General features: G+C 42.7%; 1 protein-coding gene and 2 long non-coding RNA genes across 4 annotated transcripts in view; 1 reads left to right on the top strand and 2 right to left on the bottom strand.

Annotated features, from left to right (window-relative positions):
- Positions 1 to 14,229, top strand: part of net1 (neuroepithelial cell transforming 1) — a 202,451-nt gene that overhangs the window by 147,593 nt on the left and 40,629 nt on the right. The gene's annotated exons all lie outside the window — the stretch shown is intronic.
- LOC123984644 lies at positions 1,026 to 6,557 on the bottom strand. The gene is made up of 3 exons (XR_006828478.1): positions 6,182 to 6,557; positions 2,503 to 2,713; positions 1,026 to 2,404 (listed from the first exon to the last, which is right to left on the bottom strand). It is a non-coding gene; the product is annotated as an uncharacterized LOC123984644 (long non-coding RNA).
- LOC123984643 lies at positions 6,623 to 12,339 on the bottom strand. Of its 2 annotated transcripts, none has more exons than XR_006828476.1 (2): positions 12,086 to 12,339; positions 6,623 to 6,862 (listed from the first exon to the last, which is right to left on the bottom strand). It is a non-coding gene; the product is annotated as an uncharacterized LOC123984643 (long non-coding RNA). The 2 variants fall into 2 exon arrangements; XR_006828477.1 differs by lacking the exon at positions 12,086 to 12,339 and adding an exon at positions 8,968 to 9,149.

Here is a 14,229-nt window from a genome sequence, read left to right on the forward strand (position 1 = left end):
TTGCAGCACAAGTTGTTAAAAGTAGGCTAATATGAAACAGGGAAACTTTTTTTTGCATGCCATTGTTCCTCATTGACACATGCAGTTTATGACACAACCTATTATTCCCCCTTATATCAACATTCAGCTTTATACAAATCAGTCATGGTTTGACTTTTGGTGGCCTGTTGAATCCTCTTCAGTCCCTGATACTCCATCATGTAAGAATTAAATTGATCTTCTTCATCCTTCCTCAGCTAATCTTCAGGCAGCATGACACAAATGCAGTAGTTTAGCAGTATTTCAAACCACCAACCACACAAAAACATTCACCAGCTCATATTGAATCCCTGGTGTAGGGCGGAAACCATTAGGTTTGCCAATTAATCAATTATGCAGTTGACAGAAAATTAACTGATCCATCAATCAATGGACTGTTTAATAAAAATGCCAAACTTTGTCTAGTTTTAGCATTTGAAATGTGAGGATTGTTGCTTTCTGTTTTATAGCTAATTCGCTAATGTGTGAGAAAACAGTTTCCTATTTACGCAATAGATTACATAATTAAAAGATTGTCAATAATGAAAATAATAATTTGGTGTGGCCCTAACAGATCCTGAATGAACACAGTTGTTCTGTCAAGGCTCGCACTGAAGCCAGCTGTCAAGAACCTAATTCAATCCTGATTTTGATTATTTCCTGTTAGCAGATAAAAGCAGTAATTCTAAAGGTTTGGGCCCCCTCCTGAATGTCAGCAGTTTCCCCACTTACTGCTGTTGCTTGCTTAGGATTGAAGGAAATGTATGCATTAAGTTTAATGCTTTTCTGTGTTGTGAAATGTGTCGTATGAACTTCAGAATCCAGGGCAGCCAGCCAACAACAAACACAATAACAAAACCTCTGACACCAGTATTTCTCAGTATGAATTATACCATGAGCGGCAAAAACCTTGTGAAGTGCTTTGGATAAATGTCAAAACCATTTACCAAAAATGAAAGAAGAAATTAGTTCAGGGAACTGATAGCACAGTTTCAGTACTTGTTTCATGTTAGTTCTTTATCCTGCTGTAGAAACTTACATGTTTGCGTCACCTGTGTATTCGCACTCCCTTGTTTTTGTTTTTATCAACTAAATGTGTTTTCTCTGGACGGAGGAATTATCTTGCCTCCCCTGGTAAACAAATCAAGCTGTTGCCCTGACAAGTACAAGCAGGGTAGAACATGACCTGTGCTGTCCTCCAGCACTTGCATGATAATGAAATTTGCAATAATCCTGCAGCATTAACCATTAACCAGCATTAATCTCGTGTTTGGTCTTATTAGCCGAGAACAAATCCATCAGCCTTTTGAAGCGAACTTTCAGAGCTGTAAGCTGTTATTTCCGCCCTTGAGAGCATTCCTTGGCAAACCTATATGCAATTCCACCAATGAGCCTGAACCTCAGACTAGTGACATGCTTGAAATGGCTGGAGTGTGTCAGACGAGTCTAGTGGTAATAACATGGCCTGCCTGTTTGTGTGTGTTCCTGTTTATCTGTGTCTGTTTTTGTGGGTGCGTGCATATGCTTACTGAAGACAGACTTTCCCATCTGCGTCACAGACTATGCATGACGTCTGTCAGATGTTTATGCTTGCCTTGTCTCAACAAATAGATCTGCTTCATTCGGATATAAATGAGCATGTGTTGTTTTCATCGTTTCCTCCGCTCTCTCGTTAAAATGGCCGGCGCTGAAACCAATTTTTCCCTTGTTATGCTCAATTCATGCAGCTAAACCTTCCTCCCTCCATCCTTCTCACTTAATCGCTGTCCGTGGCTCTCATGGTCCTTTCGCCTCACCAGCACCCGTACAGAGAAATCTTTGCTATTTGTAGCCCCAGCATCGGAGGCTAATCTGAGAAATGAGCACATTACTTTTTTTCTCTGGTGTGCGTTTGCTGAATAATTGAAGTAAATGGTGTGTGTGTGTGTGTGCGTGTGTGTGTGTGTGGGAGGAGGGGGGGGGGTTGTCTATGAATTATGTGCCTCAATGTGTGCGTAGCTCAAACAGCCAGCTGTGAAAGTTGTATTTCCGCTGGGTTTATGTGGTCATAATTAGCAGCTCCCATGTGACTGGGTGTATGTGTGTGTTTGTGTGAGTGTTTTTGAGCTTGTATGTGAGAGAGCACGCCTCTGAGCAGGAGTGTGCTTGTGTTTACATGACAGCCGACCAGGAAGGGAAGTGACGCAGGAGGCAGCAGAGGGGCGAGAGCTGCAGACATTACACCGCTGCAGAGGGAGACAGAGAAAGAGAGAGAGAAGAGGGGACGGGGCAGGAAAACCACAGAGATAAAAGAGTGGGACAGGAACAAAGAAACTAATGAGCGATCACTTTCTTCATTACCGCTGTCGACTGCAAAATCGTCACCTTGCCTCTGCTGCCGGATTCACTGTAAGCAAATGCAAACATGCAATAAAAATTAGTCAGTGTCTGCGTAGATTGGGCAAGTGCGAATTTGATTATGAAATGTGTTTACCCTCCGCTCACTATAAAAGTAGTGACACGGGGTTTTGTTTGTCCAGAGCTTTGCCTGCTCCAGCTCTGAGCCAACCTCCCTGGTTGATCCACAGTCATCGTGTCTCTGGCCAGCTGCCCTTTTAGACTTGTGCAGACTCTAACTTTTGGCTGATAGAAGACTTTCATAACAGGTTCTGTAATGGACACTCCTCAAATATTTCCTCAGAAAATGTTGGGCTTCCTAAGGGATGCAAAATAGACATGGGAAGATGGTTCTCAAAGCAGTTCACGAAAGGCCCAAGGAGCCGTCTGACAGAATGTATTATTCAGGGAAGAGGTGAAGAGAAAATCAGTCAAAATCGGTTTACTCAACAATTAGGTTCATAGTGTACTTACTCTCTCTGAGCTGAGTCATTAATAAATTAGTCATGACAAAAATGATGATAACCGATGTATTTTTCCATGACTGCTATGTTAGCTATTATAACATTACCTATCTTGTTTGGTAGCTTGTTTAATAGCTTATTGGATTGTAAGTCACCCACTGCAGTTGGCAATAAGTCCATGTGTGAACTGATATTAGACTAAAATTGTAAATCTGAGCTAGAGAGCTCAGCTCATTTAATGCCGGAAAGGGACCATCTCCTGGGGAGCATGAATGTGTTTAGTTAGTAAGTGAAATATATTGCTTCCAAAGTTGATATTGTGGCCTGTTAACACTATGGTGAGGCTCATTAAGTGTCCAAAATAGAAAGGGTTTATCCTCTGGGGAGCAAGAATGTGCCTATTCATTTTTATGGTAATTGTGCAAAAAATGTTTGAATATAATTAGAAAATTCTGGCCTGATGGTGTTGCTAGAAGAATGTTCTGGGGCACAGAAATCAGTAGTATTCATCTGCTGGGGATGAGGAATATCCAAAGCAAATTCTATATAATAATATTATGAAATCTGGACATTTTTCAGAACAGGTCGACCCGGACCAAAATTTTGGTCAAGGTGTCAGGGAAAATCTGTCTGTGGCAAGAGACAAAACTTTAGGGGATCACCAAGGTGATAAAGGGTCATCCTCTGGGGATTATTAATTAATTAATTAATTAATAAATACCAAATTCAACGCCAGTTTGGCCAGTTGTTGAGTTTTTCTGTTCTGGACTAAAGCAATGAATGGACACACTGACTGTCTGACATTCCCATCTATAGACCACACCTCTAATCTGCTGTGAAATGACTCTAGATCATGGGCTATCACCTTTTTATTAACCACTACACTACTGTATTTACTTCCAGTGGTATATACACTTCTAAAGTCTGTAACTGCATTGCGTGCCATCTTTGAAGCATTCTGATGTGACTGTGAATGGAGCTGGTCTGGTCAGAGGTGAGCGGCAGATTGCATTGTTAAGCAGCCTGCGGGATGGAGGGTGAGTTGGCAGGGAGAGTCTAGCCTGGCACTGAGCTGCTTGGCATACAACCGGCCTGGGGAGGACGTGAAATGAAACCTCAGCAGTTCGGGTAATGGAGGAGAAAACGTCCCACGTCTTCATTAGAGAGGGGATGAGGGAGGAAAGACAGAGCAACAGAGAGACAGAGGATGTCGGAGTGAGACTGAAAATAAGTTTGCATTTCAGTATTTATCCTCATCTTACTTTCTTGTATGTTTGTTATTTTCCTCTATTTCCTCTAATTTGGCAGAGCTCTTGTACTGTAGGAACATCGGGTCTGGCTTTAACAAAGATGTAACATTTTCTGGCAACAGCCCACTATCCATATGTTTGCTGGTCACGGCAATTAAACCATACGATGGGGAATAAAAATGGGCTGCGGGGGCGAGATATAAACACAGAAATGTAAAGAGGGAGAGAAGAAAAGGTGATTGTTGGGGGTCGTAGATGTGGTTTAGACAGAAGACACCACAAGCTCTTGATAGTGTATTTTCTCCCTTAGCGCCCTCCCCCTCCCCCACTTGCTGTACACATAAAACACACACCCACACTTGCGCGCACACATACACACAAACACGCTCTCCTTGTTTGGTTTGATTCGCAGTCAGAATGAGGCGTTTTGCAGAGCATGAGGGCACCAGGAAGTATTCACAGGAGCAGGATGAAGACAGCTGAAGAGGAGAGTGTTACCAGTTTGGAGGGGGGGTGGGGTTAGATAATATAGTCTGAAAGGATGAAGCTGCAGGTATTTGTTTGAGGAGAGATATTAGCTAGTTAAAAGGACGTACTGTAGTCGGAGCGGAGTTGAATAAGAAAGCTTAAAAGGAGGGCCGGTCGTCATGGAAATATCTGAATGAGGCGTTATAGAAGACGCAGTTAGAACGCAGAAAACAATAGTCACTGAAGAGATAGTTTGAGGGGATTCAGAGAGTTAGTTAGAAAAGGCAGCCTACTCGAGGAAAATGATGGTGTTGATATAATTGGATAACAGATATTTTGAGTGGGGGCAGTAGGGAGGTAACATTATCCCTGATTTGCTCCATCGTTTTGGAGACACAGAGAGAGAGAGAGAGAGTCAGATGGAAGAAAGGAGAAGAAGGCAGGGGGGGAAAGATGTTAGGGATGTTGGAGATGCTTTGGAAAGTCTGAGAGGAGCTCCTTGGAGTTAGTGTAGCAGTAATTTGGTGAAGATCTCCGAAAGAGTTAAATACCTGCTGCTTTGGAGACGAAGCTCTAGAAGGGATTGTTAGTAAATGTATAGACGGACAGTAGGTAGTTGGAGAAAAGATGAAGCGGAGGGGTGTTAGTTTAAGGGGACATGCTTAGATAGGTAGTGAAGGTAAAGGTGGAAAATGTAGTTCTGGAGAATTGTAAACAGAGGCATGTTAGTTGGACAGGAGATTTACAGAGAGTTTACTGTAACCTCTTTTTACACTCAGGGCCAGAGTTACCGTGAAAATGGTAACCGATGAATGGTTTGCAGCAACGATCTGTGTGTGTTCTGCACCTTATAATGCTATCAACTCCTGGACTGATCCCAGTGCTGCCCTCCAGACACAATCAGAGCTCAAAGGTGCAGATCAGCAGCATGATTTCTGTGAGATCACTGAGCTCAGGAAGTAAATTGTACCACACCACAGACCTGTTTGTTGTGCCCTGCTTGTTGTTCCATTCCACTTAGTTAGCTCGCCTTATGATGACATATTTACTGTAAATCAGCTGACTCGAGAATTTTGGGAATTTAATAAAAAATGCATTTGATAATGTGGGTTTCAAAACTGCTTGGTCACTCATCAAGACATGGCAAAGATGGGCCCAAGGTTGGGTTCTGCAGAGGATAAAGAGACAGTTCACTGAGGGGCTAGTGGATATTAAAAATTAAGAGGAAAGAGAATTGCAGAGGTTTTTGTCAGAGAGATGGCTACTGAGATTGTCCTTGGATTTTGACAGCTGGAGGTGGTTGGAGAGGAGTTAGTTCAACAGCAGATAGTTAGAGTGGAGGTGCAGACTGCTACAGCTCTGCAAAGTAGGCCAAAGGCACAGGGGAGTGTTACATGAACCACCGCTGCTATGTTAGCCATTCTCCAGTGTCTTGTTCAGCCACAGATGGGAGGAGAGGCAGAGACAGGGAGAGGGAGAGGGCGAGAGAGAGCGCTTAGCGTGCGTCATGTGTCCCATGCTGCTTGACGTCGGTGCATGACACCCAAAACCACACTGCTGAAAAGGGGAAGCACTCATTTCCATTGGCCTGGAGACCGCACTGACCTTTTCCTTAACCGCTTTAACCAGCGCCGAAGGTCAGCAGAGTCGGGGGAATTTCTCTGTGCTGAGGGCCGGCGCCCAGCTCTTATCCGAGGTCACGAGGGCCACAGGAAGTTCAACCTGGTCATCAGCGTCAAGACAACCCACGGCAACACAGCTCTGACCAGTCCCTTGTCGTCTGTTTACCAACTGGCGTGCTCTCACCATCTCCTCCTCCTCTTCTTATCGACACTCTCTCACACCCATCACCCTGCAAGCCCGCTAAAGTGAAATACATTCCCAAGGCAACAGAAGGGATGGCGTCACTAGCCCTGAAGGGAGTGAGAGAGATGGGGGGGAAATGCAAAGAGGCAGGGAGGGTTAGAGAAACAGTTCTGAGGTCAGAGCGATGAATAAAAAAGAAGACAGAGGACTAAAAAAAAAAACCAGACAAACCACCGACGCTAACCCTGCTACTGACACTGCTGTATTTGCTTGTGGATTCATTCCTGCATGTTTGTACAGTGTTTCTGGGAGAATTTCTTTGACCTGTCATCTGCCTTTGTCCAGCGTAAGGAGGAGGGGGAGGCTCTCTCCATGGCACCAGTTTCCCCAGCGACTGGAACCAAATAGACCGGCCATACCAGTTCACTCTGCAGGAGGAAGTGCCAGGCTCACATGGGCATAATACAAGATCTCGGGTTCCTGCGGATTCACGAAAACAGCACACAGAAGGCTTTGACTTCTCAGAAAGCTTGATACAACTTGGTGCTGCTGATATTGTGGCGTTCTTTTTTTACACACAAACATGCACTCACACACAGACACACACACACTTGTTCATCCCTTGTCAACCACATCCACTTCTACATGTTTTTGAGCGATGCAACAGCTCCTCTCTTCCTCGCTGGCTTTTACGTCAGAGTGACTGGCCTAGATTGTTGAAAATGGACCTGGAACACTTGCCGTTTATAGCCTTTCCTCTGTCTCTCCCTGATGTAACAGCAGAGCACGACTTTCCCAGAAAAAGTTCGGCTGCCCTTTCCTAAATGCAGAACAATAGAAAGGAGACAGGGCTGCTGCTTTTACAGGCCAGACCAGTTCTTTTCCATCATGCTGGGTAATATTACTGTAATTTTTTTGCTTTTTGCCCGGATGTAAAATGATTTTGAGAATGCAGCCATCTGTTGACCGTTCTGGAATCACAAAGCATTTTGCAATGAAGCACTTCCAGTTAATCTCTCCAGGCTGTCTTTGCCTCTGTAACACAACCTCACACACACACCAACTCAAGCACCCTTGTGCCAAAGAAGCAGACACACAGGAACAGAGACCAACTTTGTTCACAGCAGCACAAACTCACATACTGTTGTTCACAATCAATGCGCACACTCACTAAATTATGTAGCACACATGCATAAACATGCTTAGTAAATGATAAGCATGTCTTTGTTATTAGATTGATACATCAACATGGCCAATATTATCAGCCAGTTATAGATTAGACAGACAGTAAGACAAATAGATACTTTATTTATCCCCAGAGTGCAACACGAACATACTACACAAAAACAAATCACTCGAAAATAAGTTTCAACTTAAGTTAAAAGTAAAAAGTATGCCTGCGTGTATACAGGGTGTATGTGTCACACACTTAGTAAGAAGAAACTGCAGTACAAAAATGCCACATATATATTTGAGAACATTTAGGAACAATGTCATTGTTACATAGTTTGTTCACCAGAGAGCACTGATGTTTGTATTTCAACCGTCCTGCTCAGTACATTTCTTGAACACAATTCTTTAAAGGAATAGTTTGACATTTTGGGCGAAATGCTTATTCACTTTCAGTCATGTCTGTACGCTAAATATGAAAAATATAGAGCTCAGTACATATCAAGGTTCTTAAGTAATTCTTTAGACCTACATTTATTTATTTGGGTCCAATGGGGGCAGGGAGAAAATCTGCAAACGCAACACTGACACATTATCAGCTTATAAAGTTGCTTATGCTTAAGTTAGCTAATGTTTTAGCAAACAGTTGGCTATTTTCTCACCCAGCAGACATGGAACAACATTAACATTTATTTGGAGTTCAGTTTTTTGCCAGCTGATGAACACTTAAGACCTGTTTTGGTCTCTTCCAACTCATGGGGAAAACATCTGGCTCTTTAGCTGCTAAACAAACCTAGCTTCATCTGCTAGATTGTGGTCTCTGCTTTTTGGTGCTGGGCAGGTATTGAACAGTGGGCAGTGCTTAATTTGTAAATTATTAGATGCCGGAGTGCATGAAATGTGCCTCCCACAGATAAATAATTAATTAATAATTTTTTATCAAATAATTAATTATTTAAAACGCACGGCGTACCTGCAAGTTGTTTTAACAGGTGAACAGAAACTATTATTAGCTACCAAATCAAATAGTAAATAAGGAAATCCATTAGACTTACTCTATTAGGCTGGATGAAATTATGGATTTTATTTGTGTAAGGGCAGTGCAGTGACGAAGCGCACTTTAGAGGTGCAAAAGGCTTAAACTCAGAGGTACTGGTGCGGCGCTCCGGCTAGCTCCGGCACAGATTAAGCACTGACTGTGGGTTAATCGCAGCTTTGTGAGAGTGAACCCAAACATTAAAGCTGTGGCTTTGTTACTACAAACGACAACTTTCGCACTACACATAGCCTTTTAATACGTTGTTAATGTAAAAACTATAGATTAATGCAGCTTTAAAGCTAAGAAGTTACAAAATATCCGCTTATCCTGTATTAGTCAGCATCTGTTTCTTATGTGGCAGAAGAAAGTTACTGACCTGGCTGTTGTTATCATGCAACCCTAGCATTGGCTGAACCACTTCAACCAAGTCAGGAGGTGTGTTTCTGTGTGTTTTTAGAAGGTGCTGGGAGGAGTGGGCAGACTCACTTTGTTACCAAAATCTCACAGTGTCATCTTATTGATTTGATACTTCTCCTCTCAACCGATCTCTCGCTCTCTGTCTCTTCCTCTCCCTCCCTGTCTGATCTCTGTCTCCCCACCCCACCTTCCCTGTTCCCACGGCAACACGTGGCTGCTGGTTACATAACAGCAGCTCTTGCGGCTTGTGTGTGCATGTGTTTGTGTGTGTCTCTGTGGCCGCCCCAGAGCTTGGGAAATCAAGCGCGAAACATGCAGCTTTCAGGTCTGACTAGCCTTCAGACACACGCGAGTGCGTTACTATTAGTGACTGCACCAGGGGCATAAATACATATTGTGTGCATGTGTGTGTGTGTGTGTGCTCTCAGTTTACCCTGCTGCAGTCTGTTTAAGTTCCACTAGATGGGAACAGTGTGCAAGTAACAAAACTTGTGCTCATTAAGGCCTAAGTCCGTAATGATGATGTGATGGATGATGGGTAGGGTGTGTCTTATGTGCTGATGGCACGCAGCCTGCTCTTTTCTTCCTATTTCACATTTTTTACAGCTTCTCCAACACAGGATGAGCATATGTGCTGCCTCTGTACGTGTGCTGTTTCATCCAATAAGTGTCCTTGCTGTTGTTGGTATGAATGGGGATTAGTGTATGATTAAATAGTGAGGTGGATGTGTGTGGGAGTGTCAAATGAACCACACACAAACACACGCCATGCCCTCAGATCCCCTCTAATGGCATTAGGCAGGCCTCGGCAGGGGAGGCCAAGCTGCTGTTCATTTCAATTAGAGCCATGTCAAGGAGCGATCCCACGCAGCGTGCTCGAACCTAATTGAGCTAATTTCATATTTATGAGGGAGAAAGGCAAGCAATACATAAACACTACGCTCTACTGCTCCGGGGGTTGGTGCTTTTACTTAAGATGGTTAAAATGTGTGATTGTAATGGCTGTTAGGCATGGGTGGATAAGCGAGTAAAAGTGTGTGTGCGTGTGTGTGTGTTTGCGTGTACTTGCTTGTGCTGGGGAAAAAGGAGGAAGAAGACGGGAGATTAGATTTTTACTTGTGCTGCGGAAGTGTTTACTCAGGAAAGGCTGGGAGTGTATTTGCATAAGTCGATGATGTTGGTGTGTGTTTGCGTGTGAGCGCAGCACCTGCAGTAAGCAAGCACTTTTCTTCAGAGCCCTCATCGCCCCACAGGAGGAGCAAGGTAAATAACATCGGACTGTGCAGTTGAGTACTAAAAGACGTTATTTGAAGCTGTCCTATCTTTACGACCCGCACCGCCTCCATCGTGTCGGCAGGTTCTGCTGACGCCACCAAAGCGGTGTCAATAAGTAACAGAGCCCTAACTGGTGTCCATTTACTCACAGTATTGCCGGATATTCCTCTTTGCTATAAACTCGTTCATCATAGTAGAAAGTGTTTTTTTCCTAAAATGATATTTCTTGGTCAGGAACTGTGAGCTGATCAGGGGTCATCAGAGCTGAATTAACCCACAAAGGGGCACTGGGAAAAAGACTCTGGTGGGCCTTTAATCAGCCCACTACCTTCCCTTTCCCATGTTTGTCTGATTATGATTTGATTCAATACATTTTTTAAGAATGCCAGCATAATATCGTTAAAAATATTAAAACTAGAGTTTAACACATGGACCCTCAATTGCAGTTACAAGAGGTTTTTGGTACTCTTGAGGGTCTGAGACCCTGAGGCAGTTTCCCACTTTGCCTAAATGGTAAACAGGCTAGGCTGTAATAATCAGGATCACAAAAGATGAAGTTTGGATCTCTGAGATCACATGTTTGATTCAGGCTTGAGCAACTAAAGTCAGTGCCTCAATGTGGATCCCTTTGTGCAATTTGTTATTAGTTCTTTCATGTTTAATTTTTGTTAACCCAGTTTTTCAAAAAAAATTTAGTTTGAGGGAAGCATTACTTACACTTAGAAGTGGACAAAAAAGTTTCTGTGTGTGTGTTTTTTCACTGTTGTGAGAGTATGTAACAAAGGCAAGTAGAAATAACACATTCTTCCTCTTATAAAATCAAATTTGAAAATTAAAATCTGTGCAAGCATTATTTAAGTCAACAACACAATTAAAATGCAATTTTCTAACAAAATGAAAATGGCATTTTACATTAATTGCATTTTCATTTCTACTCAAATAACACATACTTATGTTATGTGGAATATTATAATGCTATTGTGAAATTTACATTTTCATTTTCAAGTTTACATTATCTTAATATAGTCCCTTATAGGCTTTCATACATCACTAATGAAATAATTCTTGTTACCTAAACTTAACCAAACGTTAAACATTGTTTTTGACAAACAGCCTATTGTGTTGGACAGAGAGAGGCTGCTTGTACAGGAACTGCATTAACAATATATTTAAAACATGCTTTGAAAAATTGACGTTTTTAAAGGTTCAGCTAAGCCTGCAAAAAATAGGTAATGTGTTAACACTTTTCATACTGGTGTGCTATTGGTTGTTGTATCATTTCCTCATTGCAGAGAGTCAGAGGTGGCAGTGACCCGTGAGCTGTAATACTGAGTCATGGTGACACTGACTCGGAATGATTTGAGGATGGTAGAAAAGTGTAACTGGCATATGCCTAGAAATCATTAGTCAAATGAAAAGCAGAAGTTGCGTGTTAATCTCTATCTTCTGGATCTTGCCATATGATTGGCTCTCGGACTTGGCCTTCAGTCTCCCTGGCAGCGCCTGATTGGCCTGAATCCACAGGTTTCCTCAGTGACTCATTCCACTCAGAGAGGCAAAAGCACGGCCTCTTATGGCGTGTTTCCATAACAACCATGGGGGGGGGGGCTAGAGGAGCCATTTCCTAATAATAAACCGGGTTTTATTATCTCTGTTTTCTCTTGTGCGAAATGTAAACATTCCTTAAACTGAGAGAGAGAAAAGGGACAGAGGAGAGAAAAACGGACATTGAGGCATATTTGGAGGGAGGGAGAGCCTGTAATGGCTTTCCTTTCTCTTTTACACGTGTTGGATTCACTGACCTTGAGTTTTACGAGAGTTGCTCTGTCCTTGACCCCTCTGTCCACAGACATTGCATGCATGTAGAGGGACTGTTTGCATAATTTCAGAAAAAGAAGAGAAAGCAATCTGCACTGGCAGAGGACAAAAAAGGACACCCTGTCCAACTCCTGTCTATGAAGACTCTGCAGTCCCTACAGGAGAGACACCTGCTCCTTCAAATTCCACGTTTATCTTTCATTGCGATTCTCAGTGCACGTTGGCTACACGGTGCGCACCACCAGGGGAACCGTTAGGGCCAATTTTATTCTAAGAATAATATTTAAACAGTCATCAGTTCTCATTTAAATGGCTGCCATGACAACTGATATCATTCTGGCTGCTGATGCCGCTGTGTATGTTACATTTCTTTGGGAAAACAGTCATAATATACACGTCACTAATGTTGGCTCTGTGTGTGCTGTGATGCGAGTGCAGGAGTATGAGGTAGTAACAATGGGCCCCAGTGCAGGCTGTAACAATGGGCCCTTGGGCTCCACAGTTACTAAGCTCACACACACACACACACACACACACACACACACACACACACACACACACACACACACACACACACACACACACACACTGTGTTTGTGTCTAGAAGGGATTCCTATATTGGCATGTTTGTGTGCCTTTCCTCATTGTGCACGGTTTAACAACTGATGAGATTATACGCAGTACTTACTTAACCTCATTAAATCAATTTCTGTTCAAATTAACATATGAAATTTAACAGTTCTCTTTATGGGCTTCTCTTATATATATGTGGCATTTTTGTACGCAGCAATCTAAAGTGATGGATTTTAGAGTCAGACTGTGTGACCTAGGCTATTGTATTTGCAAAGTACAGAAGTCAAAGAGAAAGTTATGTAAGTAAGTTATGTAAGTAAGGAGCATGGCCAGTGCTGTCATTGTCAAAATCCTGAAACGTCTCTACAAACAGCTGAGTGCAGGAAGTGTCCACTGTGCTGAAATGACGCAGACTTTTTCGGGCAATTTCAGTACAATAGCCTCCCGATCATGGCAGCAACATTCCTCTTCAACAGAGAGGCAAGAACTTATGGTAAATAACAAAGAAAAGCTGGCTGCTTAAAAAACAACACCATGTCCTGAAAACAGGCCAGACACACACCACATACAGGTTAACACCCACAAGCACATCCACACAATCCAACAGGTGCTCGGCGGCACTTGTACCCACTTTTTTGAAAGGCATCCGACAAGCCTTGCATTGAGCAAAATCTTTGACCATGTCCATAGTAAAAAATCCTAAACAATGTTATTGGATCGCAAAGCTCCCCTCTCCTCCTGTCTCTTCTTGAAACAACTTTTCTGTGTGAATAGCATGACTGCTTGCTTGCACGTGTGCTCTGCTACTCTACTTGTCAGATTTTGCATTTCACCTGCTTTTACCCAAACAAAGGCTTGTCACATGATCAAATAGAAACTTAAGATTGGGCAGCCATACACATATTACCCAGCAATCCCCATTGCATATGTAGCTTTGTGACACGAATCTAAAAAAGAAAATAAGACAATATTCATTCTGTGAAATCTAATTTTGTTATACTTTGAGTGTACACAGACTGGCTCCAACACTTTGCTTGCCGAAGACTTTTGTGGGTAAATCTACTGACTGACACCACAGCAAAGGGAGATATGCACATTTGAGGGTATACCACATTACCTCACTGATTATGTAGTGGGAGCTGCGTGTCTACCGATGCATAATGAACGTAGTTGCATTATTACCATGTAACTGACAAAGTCCTGCTCATAACCTGGTAGGGCCCTCTCTTGTCATGGGCCCTTGTACAGTACAGGCCCTAATGTGTCTATATAAAACTGTCTATACCTACGCCCCTTATGAGTGTGATGTGTAGGGTTATTACATTTTGTTGGTTTTGTGTGGTAGGAATTGGTGGCCTTTTTAGTAAGTTTTTAGCTGAAAACAGAGTTGATCAGTCACAAAACACTTAAGCTGCGGCCGTAAAAACCAAAACAATTAGTTATCCCAGAGGGGAGAAGAACAAATTCCTCCAATAGAGGGTGGTCAGAGCTGGCTGTGGTAGTCTGAGCCTTACGTATAACTTTTCTTTTATAGATGTCTGCTAAGGAAAGCTGT

Source organism: Micropterus dolomieu, linkage group LG16, assembly GCF_021292245.1.
Source record: "Micropterus dolomieu isolate WLL.071019.BEF.003 ecotype Adirondacks linkage group LG16, ASM2129224v1, whole genome shotgun sequence".
NCBI lineage: Eukaryota > Metazoa > Chordata > Actinopteri > Centrarchiformes > Centrarchidae > Micropterus > Micropterus dolomieu.